Genomic DNA, 12,860 nt, shown 5'->3' on the forward strand with positions numbered 1-12,860 from the left:
AAACACACCGCAACTTCTCAATTTTCAAACCAGTTCAGAGGTCAAAAGGTCAAATAGGGGGTAGGTTAGAGTGACCCAGGTGACCTTCAAATTGGAGCAAAGAAAGAAAATGTTGGGCGTTGGTTTTATTAAAACGAAGGAAAACTGGCAAATGCGAATTGAACGATTTCAAATGAAAAGTTGTACATAGAGAAAGATACACATTGTAAAGTATAATAATTAATTGATTAATCATATCAACTGAATTAATTAATTTTAGTTCAATCTAGCAGAACGAGAGCGTAAACTGTTACATATTTTCTATCTATACAGTAAATCGGACCATATATCGCAATAATGATTCCTAGCTAGTAGGTATAGTAAGATAGACATCAGAAAAATGAGATAGAGAGAGAAAGGTCGAGAAAGAGGTTTGCATTTTTTGTATAGTATGCTTGTATCTATGCATGTAATACAGTTACAGGCTATCAGAGTTGATTTATTTGAATTTATTAACTATTTTTGTTAATTAATGTACTGTAATGAAGTATATATATTCGCAATAGAAGCACCATTGCTATGTTAGCACCTTGAGCTAATATAGAACAAACAAACAAACAAACAATTATAACAGAAACTAATTAATTCATTATTTATCGAGGAGCGACCCTAATTTGAATTGATTTTGAATTGGTACTTAGTGAACAAAACTTGAATTAACTGTCATAGCAAATTTGAAAAAATTTTCCTTAAATTATTTTTTGAATCAAATTTTTTAATCAAAATCTGTAGAATTCTTGAACTTTCGTTTCTGATTCAGAATGATCTTTGATGCATGCTATTTACTGCAACTTTTGGGGTTTGAGGGGAAGGTCAAAATTTGCTATGAAAACTGGTTTTAATATCCTTAGCATCACCATTTATAACTATAATCAGTTATTCATAACCAGGCAACTGAACCGTTTATTAACTAAAATTCTGATAGACGAGAATAACCTGAACTAAATAGTCGAAAATTGAAATTAATTGACTTGTTGAAATAAAACAGAAGAAATTACAGCTACCGGAAAAAGCAGAAGCAATGAATAAACGCATGACCCCAACGAAATAGCTCATATCATATTTCTCAATTGTTGAACCAAAGCAAAAATACGGAGGAAGCAGCAATCTTTTCAGCGCTTTTCTTAGTTGTTAGTTGAGGATAGTGAATAAGTAAATCCACCCCCCCCCCCCCCTCGTTGCCTGCCCATTAAACTACATACATCTCTAGCATGTCAAAAAATAAAATGACGCTGAATAGATCTAGCCAATTCCTCGCATTATCTTTTCAGACAAATCATAAAAAATTTCAAGACACCATGAAACTTGTGAGCATAAAAGCGACCATCGCAACATTAGTATTTAGACATTTTTACTACTTCAACTTTTCACAAATTCAAACGCGCAAAACTGATGATTTGTTCCCCGTAATAATATTTCGATGGAGATCGAGTTGAAGTAACGAAAGCAAAATTTGCGAGTTTCAGGCTCAATTCTCTCAGCAACCTAATTATTTTCGTTTTTAGAGAAATTGCATTCTCGGAACAACCCACCATCCTTTTCACTCAGAACTACTAGTCGCTTTGAGATGAAAGTACACTATTTTTAGTCGATGATCAACAAACATCATTCTTCAAAATCGTTTGCCAGTTGAGTAGTGATATCCACACGTTCAGCATATAAACAGCACCTCATTTTCCCAGACGACTTTTCTAAAACTCAATTTTTGCCTGAATTAAATTTTAAGAATACACTTCGCTGTTACGCGAATTATTTCAAATCGACTTCTTTTTCAACTACCATCAAAATTCAAGATTGAATAGATTGTTTTAGAATGAATGCATATCGTATCTTCGTAGTTTCTTCAAGTGTAAATTTTCTTTATTTTAAATTACGCTGTAACAATTTCAGTCTTGAGGTGGCATGTTCCGAATGAAAGCACTTCTACGGGACGGGTGGATAATTATCATGGGCAATAGGTTAAAAGTTGAAATTGAGAAAACAGAAATAGAATAGAGTAAAAGATGTGAGTTGCTGTTTTCGTAACATATAGCATCGATTATTTCAAGTGATAGACAGATAGATAGTTATACAACGCTAAGTTATTAATCATAACAAGGTAAGAAGAGGTAGGTGGTAAGGATCTTTTCAACGCCCCCCCCCCCCCCCCATTGCGAAAGGGAGGCAAATCTTGAACAGAACTTGAGTGAGCAATTTTTGACCAATGAGGTGAACCGTAGGCTTATGTGCAAATATCTTTATATCTTTACTTCTATGTAATACACCATTGAGTATATTTCAGAAGGGGAAGCAACTGGGTACCAAAGGGGGATCATTGAAACGATCCAGTTGCAATTATAGTCAATAGAGCAATAATAAGAATTGAGTTGAGTGAGATGATAATATACAACAAAATAGGTTTGAAAATCTGTTCGAATTATAGCTTGAATGCACATAAAAACCACAGACAGAGTGAGAGGAAACAACTACAACAACATCAGCATCCAAATACAGACAAAAGGGTACATACATTACGTAACATAGCATTACATAACATTACATAACAATCACTTATTAATCAATGCTTCTTCAATTTAACATTATCTTCACAATTTTTTAATCACTTTATTAACAACGCTATTTAAAAGCAACCACAGCCGCGATCCCCGCTTCCAAGTCAAACTCAGCTTGTATTTAATCATAGGGTTTCAGAAAAAATACCTAATACCGATATAACCCAAATACACCCAAAAGTTAGCCAATGACTTCGACTTCTGCTGCAGAAAAGATTTTGTGAGCAAAGCATCTTGCAATTTTCTAAATTTCTTCCGACCCCCTTACAAAATGTCATATAGAAGAACTCAACTTCAACAATGTCAAACCCCCCCCCCCGGCCTCCATCCACTCACGATGCAATTTGAAAAGAGGTACGGTTTGGTTTGACTTCACTCAGCAACAAAATTTGGTAAATATGTTGAAATAATAAAACGGTCAAATGTCGACATCAAGAAAGAAAACAGTTTGAAATTAGCATAGAAGCAATAAATTGAATATTGAAAGATTAATTATTTAATGAGCATCAAAAATATTTTTTGCTTTTTTTCGGACAATTAAGTACAAAGAAAGATGAGAAAAATCTACAATGAGGTAAATTTTGAATTAATTCAAACATAGAAGGCGAGCGAACAGAATTTGAACCAAAAATTTTTAAGGGTTTTATTGTCTTGATTTTGAAAGGTGGCTGTATAGAAATAGATCACTTTGAAATCATTATCATGATATAATTGAAAAATAAAAGCACTGTTATAAACCATCTACTGGTTGTATAATATAGATTTCTATGTATATTATAAATATGAATTAATTGCAGTAAAATTGAAATTTTTGAGTAAAAAAGACAAATTTATCACAACCGAAACAGGATCAGAAAACAAACTGTTTTGAGGTGTAAGCTCACTGAGCTATTATAATTTTCTATCTGAATGATCAAACATAATACTAAACTAAATTGCGCTTCATATAAGCAAGCAACAGGGACAATGAGAAAATAGAGAAAGAGAAGAAGATAGCACTATTCCAATTTGTTTAAATTTGTAAATTTTATAATAATTGCAACTATTTAACAAATTTAAGATCAATACAATAGAAGACAAATGTTCGATTTCGCAACAAATTATAACCCAAAAGAGCAAACGTGACTGGACAAATTTTGATAAATTTACAAGGACAAGAATTATTGTTGATGGTTTTGATTAAAACTAATGCACAAACTGAACGTAGTACATAGATAGCATGGTTGAGGAGCAGAAAAAAAAGAAATGAATTGATACCGACGGAACCGAAATTGACATTGATAAATGATCTATCTTTTAAAGGGCACCGTTGAACATAGAACCACTCGCTTAATAGCAACAATAGGAATTAAATCTAATTTGGTTGTAGTGTAATCATAATTTGAACGAGTATACTTTCTACACGAGGACTGTGAGGAAAAGCTCCGATATTGCCAAATGAAGAGCAGGAAAGATTGCCTTGTTTCAAACATGACCGATATTTCATGCATCTGTTCATCCACAATTCCATAGACCACTTTGTCAACGCTCCCACGTTCATTTTTCCAGCCTGTAAACACATTTCAGTTCAATTTTGTTTCAAAACTGACGTCATTTGTGCAAAAAAATTAGCCAACGTCAAAGAACCGTTGGTAGCTTCGGTGTTTGCAGATTTTTGCAATTAAAAATCTTTTTGAAGCAAGAAGGTCATTACTTCAGTGCCCCTCAGAAAAAACTCCAATTGCTAATCAAAATTTGTACCTTAGAACAATTTTTTATCGTTGCGATCCCACTCTAGTTCGAGGGACGATAGTCTATGCCCACGTGACCTTTTCTTAATGAAAATCTTTTAACGGTTACGCAATTAGTCTGTCCAAAATGAGTCAATTTAATTCAAATTAAAACAATGTTTTCTATTAAAAGATTTATTTTGAAATTTCTAATTGCAGTTTTTGTCCGTCAATTTACTCCAACTTTAATTGCCAAATTCCAGAAAGTGCGGGACAATGTCAATTGCTCATTGAAAATTTTACCTTGGAACAACTTTTGATGTTCACACCCCAATTTATTGGGAAGGGTGATAGTCTATGCTCAACTGACTTTTTCGTAATGAAATTATTTTAACGGTTACGCAAACAGTATGTCCAAAATGAGTCAATTTAATTCAAAATAAAAGAATGTTTCATTGAAAAAGAATTATTTTAAAACTAGCAATTGCAGTTTTTGTCCGTCAAGACACTCCCAACTTCACTTACCAAATTCCAGAACGCGGGACACAACATTAAATCAACCATTCATGTATTTTCAGTTATCGATTCCAGAAAAAAACAGGGGAAATTTTTTTGATTCGCAGAACTTTTTCGTTGAAGTACTGTTGGCCTTAGTGTCAAAATCGACTGAAATACCCGACTCCAAAACTTCCACTTTTTTCATCAGAGCAAAATAAAGGCAGGCGAAATGCACATTTTTTTTTTCATAAGCAACAGAATTTAAGCGGTTTTGGCTTCTAGCGAATTTTGAATCTCTGAGGTAACGGATTGTTTAGAAACGTGAAAAAACACTTAAAAAGTGGATCTATTGAACTTCATTTCACTTTTCATTAAAAATAGGTTCGCGCTTTCATGAGTTATGAAATACATGCAGGAGTTATGTCTACTCAGTCTTGTAAAACGCTATTTTTATTGTTTTGAAATTGTGCAGTTTCTTGGGCTACCTTGAAGCACTAGCGTGCATTTTCCAAATTTTCTGTCAGTGCTTGCATTACTTTCACTGTTTTCATAAGAGTACAAATATGTTTTCAAAACTCCTTCTGTATTTTGTTTGCTAGTATTGATCCAATATGGGTTTAACGATTTGTGGACAACATTGCTCCGTTTCAACATCAAAAATCAACAATTTTCTTTATTTCTTTTTTATCTCTCGAGAATTTAACTCAAACACGTCTCATCTGCTTCCCATAAGAAAGTTTTGGGTTCACAATTTTGTTTTTTTTTTCGAATTATAATAGAAAACTTTTTCTAAATTGTTCTTTTCAGGCTATTTGTCTTGAATTGTTTGCTATGTCTTACATTCTTAATTTTCGTTGAAGTACTATTGGCCTTAGTGTCGAAATCGACTGAAATACCCGACTCCAAAACTTCCACTTTTTTCATCAGAGCAAAATAAAGGCAGGCGAAATGCACATTTTTTTTCATAAGCAACAGAATATAGGCGGTTTTTGCTTCTAGCGAATTTTGTATCTCTGAGGTAACGGATTGTTTAGAAACGTAAAAAAACACTTAAAAACTGGATCTATTGAACTTCATTTCACTTTTCATTGAAAATAGGTTCGCGCTTTCATGAGTTATGAAATACATGCAGGAGTTATGTCTACTCAGTCTTGTAAAGAGCTATTTTTATTGTTTTGAAATTGTGCAGTTTCTTGGGCTACCTTGAAGCACTAGCGTCCATTTTCCAAATTTTCTGTCCGTGCTTGCATTACTTTCACTGTTTTCATAAGAGTACAAATATGTTTTCAAAACTCCTGTATTTTGTTATGCTAGTATTGATCCAATATGGGTTTAACGATTTGTGGACAACATTGCTCCGTTTCAACATCAAAAATCAACAATTTTCTTTATTTCTTTTTTATCTCTCGAGAATTTAACTCAAACACGTGTCATCTGCTTCCCATAAGAAAGTTTTGGGTTCACAATTTTATTTTTTTTCTCGAATTATATTAGAAAACTTTTTCTAAATTGTTCTTTTCAGGCTATTTGTCTCGAATTGTTTGCTATGTCTTACATTACAAAGAATCGGACTTTTCCAGTGATCCTACTATTCGGACGACAGAACGAATGAAGATAGAAAAACGCTTTATGCTCCTCTGCCATGTCGTTATGGCTAATTCTCATTTATTGATCATTGGTTTTGCTTATTTATACTATCAAACAAAAAACAGAAAACGGAAGAAAACAGAAAAACTGTTTTACGGCAGTCTATTTGCAAACGAAGTATAGACTTATATTTAAATTTTTAATTAAAATTAGATGTTTTTATAATAGTTGAACTATTAATTCCACTTTTCAAGAACTTTGCTGATCTGAATTGTTTTGCAACCTAATTGATTGTGTCCAACTTTTGGTTGGTTTGAGTGACTTCGAGTAATAATAACAATGAGAGTTCACAAAACTATACACAGTTTTAAAAAAGACCTTTCCCTGACATGCCGTTTTCTTCTTTTCCTTCACATTTTTGATACATCTAAACTCATTTCAGCTGGTTTTGCACGGGGATGTAATGTTTAAGTATTTGAGTAGCATAATTAAGGCACCAGTCAGCTTTTCTCTCAAACAAATTTTTTGGCCGAAAGTGAGCGATTACGTCTTGAAAGTGTGGGCAAGTCCATATCAATATTTCCAACAACACTGAATAGAATATCAATTGTAGTGATAATAAATTCACCCTGAAAATAAGTTTACTCTTAGGACTATTGTTGACAAAAATTTGACCGAAGAGTGGGAATGAAAAGGGTCGAAACATTGGGCGTCAGTACATTCCCGCGTTCTGCTTTTCAATCAGTTGTTACCTGATCAATAATGTTTATAGAAGAAAAAACATAAGAAAGTCAAGCCAGCGCGCCCACCTAATGAAGTGTTAAGAAAAGTTTTGTAGAATTAAAGATGTAAAATGAAACCAAAAGGCATTTGGTTCATTTTACCTCTTAAATTCCACAAAACGTATCTTAATACATGCAAAAAGGTGTGGGCTATGGCAACAGTTATAAAAATTAGGAATAATTATACTAATTTGTAGGCGTACTGGCTCGAATGAGAGGCCTCTAATATCGCGTTGCTACCGTTAGCTGTCAAAGCAATACTTCAAAAAAAAAACATGAAACCTCGATGTATACGTTTCAATTGTTTTTCTTTTAAAATTACGCAAGCCATGTTATAATTTGTTGAACATGAAACTGTATGGCTAAAATTATTCTCTTAAGAAAATAATACGAAAAGTAAATTCCGGTTTTGTATCTGTTGAAACGACTGTCGCAATCAACAAACACTAACTTCACACACAGCAAACAACCGCTGGCTCGCTTGACTCATAATTCAGCAACACAATACACTCACTTTGTGGTGGTGTTAGAACAGAACAGAGAGAAGTGTCAAGGGACAGGACGTGAAGAGAAGTTTGTTCAGCTGTCGTTCATCTGCAGAAGGGCTTCGAACTGCTCCTCAACTGAAACATTGAAAGACATCACCGACTAACTCTGGACGAATTGCTCTCGAACGACTGTTGAGGGCTCGACTAAATTGCAACCTGTTCAGGTGGGGGTGGATGTGGTTGCAGTACAGGGGCACAGGGTATTGCGATGGAGGAAAGGGGGATTTGAGGGAGGATACAAATGGCGTTATTTGAGACTAAAAGACCATCATCAATATTTTAAGGAAAAATGAAACTAATTTTGGAATTAGGTTAAGCTGCTTTTTGCTCTGAACTAGAGCAATTCAGGTCACGCAAAACTCAAAGGTCAAGGAAGTAAAAGTTCACCGCTAACGGTCATGCAAACATTTTGCAAACAAATGCACAAATTAGCTTTAAATTCGTTCGAGAGCAATTAAAAATTTCAAAAACCACCCATGTATATGACCTTTCGACCGTGTCCCCATAATTTCCATTTTCCTATATTTTAGCAGCCGCACCAGGAATTGTTTTCTCTATCGTCCAAAGGCGGAGTTTGACCATAGTTGCTATTGTTACTCATTAACAAAGGTATATTTTAATTACAATGGCGAGTGCCGCCTCTTATTAATGCACCAAAAACGCGCATTAGTTTGGCGTGCACAGAAAGCTTACGGCGCAACTTATGTTGATGGCTCGGAAAAGGAAAACGTTTCCCCAAGCCATATTGAGGGCTGTATTTTCAAATACCCCTGGCTTTCAGGTCTGGAGTTTCGTACATTTATTTGTACGCTTATGAGTTGTCCAATAAGACTTGTATCAAAAAATAGTTGCATTCAATTTTGTATGCCTCTGACCAAAGGTCTTTGCCTCAGACGGTCAAATTTTGCGAATTCGAATGAGGATTAGCTAAATTCGATCTTTTCTTCACTTATCGGACACTAAAAACATAGTTTTCTTGAAAATTTGATTGTCCCGTTTGCATTTAGTGGACCTGCTCTGGCTGAAATTGTCAGAATTACACCAAATTGGTAGTATAATCGGCTGCACGATGGCAAAACCTATACTTTTCCAAGAAAATTTGGGCACTACTTTATAGCCCTTGCCTTGCTTAGTAGTCATATGAAGTACAAACCCAATAACAGTAATCATACCTTAATGGGAGCTCTAATTCCGTGGGAAATCTATGATGGGAAATAAATGGAAATAAATGGAAATGTAAAAACCAACAACCATAGAACTGAGTCAATTTAACTTATCTTGCTATGAAATAATTCAAAGAAATGTGCCAATATCTACTCGAGACTGATTTTTTCAAAAATCCTCCTACATATTACAGAAAGATTGAGAACCATAGGAACACTTAGGAGCTATTAACTAAGCTGCTGTTCGTTTTTTAACTGAAATGTAATAAATTAATAGGAGACAGCAATATTTTTGAGCAAATCTCCAAATTTTCCATTAAAATCAGAATAAGATACCGAAGAGATATTTCTACAAAAGAAAAGAAATAATGTTCTGTATTTTTTAGATGATCTATAGAAAATGGAGGCCTTTTTATAAACTAGACAGAGCTTTTTTTCTGAAAGTGCTTTTTACCCATGAAAAAGAACCCTGAACGGAGAATTTAAGAATGATACATATCATCTTTTAGTATAAAAAAACCATGTTTGCCTATTTTCTTATTAAATTTTTTACGGAGTATTATTGTCATGAATTTCAGCACAACCAGATTTTGTCGAACGAAATGCTCTCCAACGACAAGCGAGAGGAGTGCTAAACGCTTTCGTCTCGAGCCATTTATATTATTCTGTAATGTTCACTAAATACACAAAAATTTGATTTCAAGTTTAGAGAAACAATTAAATTTTTAAGGTCTCGACGCGAGACCTTAAAAATTGAATCCGTCTATGGAAGCTTTCCTCAAATGTAAAAGAATGACTTGATTTTGAAAACTGAACTCCTACCATCATCTAGACAACCAGAGGAAAACACACTCCCTACCTGCAGTATAAACCAGCACAAAAGAGCTGGGAAAATCTCTTTTAACTCCAAAATTACTAGTCAGATACTCGAACGCTCAACTGTCAAGCAAAGTCCCGAGGAGTGGAATAATCTACCCGTTATTAAAGCTCTAGAACAAAAAACTGCCTCAAAAATGCAACTCCATCTGCAACAGATTGCAAATTGTAGTAACTACTCGTCTTATGCCATCAGCTGGCGAAAAATTAGATTAAAAAACTTAATTATGGCCTTATATATTTACTCTTGTTGTGCTTGGTCGAGCTAGCCAAAAAATTGGATCTTTTCCATTTGTGCCCCCCCCCCGCCAGGTTAGTGAGTGCATGACACGTGCACTGTAACTTGGGGGTGCATAACGTACTGGGGGGAGGGGGTGGGCACAAACAGAAAAGTTCCAAAAATTTCAAAATAGTAAAAAAAAATTAATACATTTTGATTTGCTGTCTGTACACTCCTGGGCAGTCCTCTTACAATAAATAAATAGTTACAACTACTTGGGAAGAAAAATTTTTTCTTAGCAGTTCTCAAAATTTCATGAATTAATATTTTTTTTACTAAAGACCAAAACTTGTCTCATATTTGAGCACAATTATCACTCAGTTAGAAGGTTCAGCTGGAAAGTTTCACAATGATTAATTGGCTAGTAAAAACTTTATGTCATCTTTGTTTCCAGTCGAATCGAAAATCACTATTTTACATTTATATTAAGACATCAATTCAATTTTCAAGTAGACGGCATGGCCTACAGTTTTTAATAATACGACAGCATTTTGTAAGCTGCCGACCAAACAAAAACTTGAAACTTGTAACCGAAAATGATTTCCGTTATAAATCTTCCCCTTTTTCATAGCTTCTCGGTCAATTTTTTTATCTTTATTATTCTAAATACAAAACATAACTATATCCTGTTGATTTAACAAATTTTGCTCACCTTTGAGATATTCCAGTTTTAAGAACCTAAAATCTTAAAGATTATAATTTTTAGGTCTTTTAGGAGCCAAAAATATTCCATTTTTAGATAATTGTTTTCGAAGGTCCTTTGTTACGAATTGTTCCATCACATTTTCCACAAACATGATCTTTCTCCTCATCAGCTTTAAGTTATACTAGCCTAATAATCGGCGTTAGAAACAAACAATCTCAATACTCAACAGTGGCAGAGGACTTCACTTCTGCTGTTCCCAGTTTCAGGTTTTTTCACTGTTCTTGTACACAGAAAACTGCCTTAAATTATTACATTGATCTTCATCTCAGACGCCACCTGATTTAAAGTATTATAGACATGAAAATCAAATTACTTCTAGTTCAAATTACTAAACACTTCTAGTTTCGTTGATTTTTGTTCCTCTAATGTGTTGTAATCTCATACAGAAAGGCCTGTCGGTAATTCTGGCTAACTTTTGAATGATTTCTCTAAGATGTCGTATTTCAATACACAAATTTCACTTTTTGCCACCAGCCTCAAAACCAAAAAAAATATGTAAAATAGATCATTTTAAAAAAGTCTGTGACTTGGTCATCTATGTATGTTAAACATAACCAACTAGCTTCGGGCGAATTGTTCTCAGAAACCGGCGGGCGGTTCGTTTCGGTAGTAGCCAGCTGGGTCGTTGGGATGCTACCATTAAAGGTAGAGGGGGGAGTGGAGGCGGGGGGTCAAGTGATGAGGTGTAGGGTGTGGAGGGCTGACGGATAGGTGGTCCAAATCGCCAGGTGGAGAAGCGTGGACGGCATGAGTGTTGGGGGGGGGGGGGGTGAGTGAGGTTGGGAGGGGGCGATGTGACTCTTAAGATTTAAAAAAGTTTGTCAAGCAATTCAGTTATAAACTCACCTCCCATTGGTTTGAGATATGACGTCACGCGCATGAAAGTAACAAAAGAGGTATGAGCATGCAAACAAATCCGCATTTTTTAGAGCATCAGCGTGAACGTAAACAGAACGTGAGACAACGAGTCAGTAAACGACTGTAAAAATTGATTTAAGACAAAACGTAAAGCTGTATGCAACTACCTAATTGAACTATTTATTTATTTCAATCGACTATTCAATTGAAAACAAAACGGCAGTAAACAAAAATCCCCAAATTGTGACCCAAAAACAACAGTTCTCAACGAAATTGGCAGACCACTTGCCTTGAAAAAACAGCTAGCAACATGGCAAAAAAAAATGATGCCATACAAAACCTTAGAAACAAAAACAAAACTCAGAATCTCCCAACGGCTTTCTTGAAAAAGCCGCTTCAAGTTATGACGTCCCAACAATCGTTCTAAGAAGACCATTCGATAGTGTTTCTGTGTGGTCAGGGACAGTCCACAGATCATAAAACACCCAAACATAACAAACAAACGTCAGGCAAATTGCTCTCAAACGACCGGTTGGCTTTCGAAGTAGCCAGCTGGGGCTTAGAGATGCTAGCATTGGGGGGGGGGGGGTAAGGCTTAGTGCTATAAGAGAACTTAAGGCCTTCCAGGCGCTACCTGTTTATCCCGTTTTGAGGACGAAAAGTCAAATGGGCCAGACAAAAAACCGGCCAACAATTGCATTAAAAGACCCCATGACTAATATAATTGCTACAAACTGCGTTTAAGAGCAGTTAAACAATAAAATCTCAAAAAAGTAAAAACAAGTTTTCAATAAAAATAGGGCTATCAAGTATTCTTTGTACTCTTCTAGCCACTACACCTATAGAAAAATTCAATAAGCAATTTAATTAAGGTAATTATACCGAAATGCAAAAAAAACAAAGAAATTGCAAGAAATCATCAAAATCAGAACAAAATCAGACAGAAACGGGTCAAAATTTGATTTAATTTACTCAATTTTCAGTACACAAATATAAATTAATGCAAATTAAATAAAAAACCTTACCAAAGCGGCCCGGAACACTAACTGCAAAACATAGCCGGCAGATTGCCAGAAAATAGCCACAATGGACGCCTTTGGGCTTCCATGAATTGAAACAACTAAAGAAATAAGATAGACAGATCGACCACCAGTCCTTTAATAGACCACTAGACTTTTCGAGTTCGATTCGGACGGTTAATCTTATGGTCTATAATTTTATGGTTAATTTTATGGACACATACGGTCTATAAGTAAAAAGCC

The 12,860-nt window shown here is 34.9% G+C and overlaps 2 protein-coding genes across 3 annotated transcripts in view; both read right to left on the reverse strand.

Moving 5' to 3' along the window:
* The window catches only part of LOC142349947 (pre-rRNA-processing protein TSR2 homolog), a 127,222-nt gene that overhangs the window by 52,169 nt on the left and 62,193 nt on the right, over positions 1 to 12,860 (reverse strand). The window lies entirely within an intron of this gene.
* Positions 2,931 to 12,860, reverse strand: part of LOC142349946 (uncharacterized) — a 47,135-nt gene continuing 37,205 nt past the window's right edge. For both annotated transcript variants that reach the window (XR_012760857.1, XR_012760856.1), the window contains exons 7-8: positions 7,682 to 7,790; positions 2,931 to 4,140 (exon numbers count right to left, since the gene is read on the reverse strand). The gene's annotated coding sequence lies outside the window, so the exon portion shown is untranslated. The remainder of the gene's footprint in view (positions 4,141 to 7,681; positions 7,791 to 12,860) is intronic.

Source organism: Convolutriloba macropyga, chromosome 11 (assembly GCF_964194025.1).
Source record: "Convolutriloba macropyga chromosome 11, txConMacr16.3, whole genome shotgun sequence".
Classification (NCBI taxonomy): Eukaryota; Metazoa; Xenacoelomorpha; order Acoela; family Convolutidae; genus Convolutriloba; species Convolutriloba macropyga.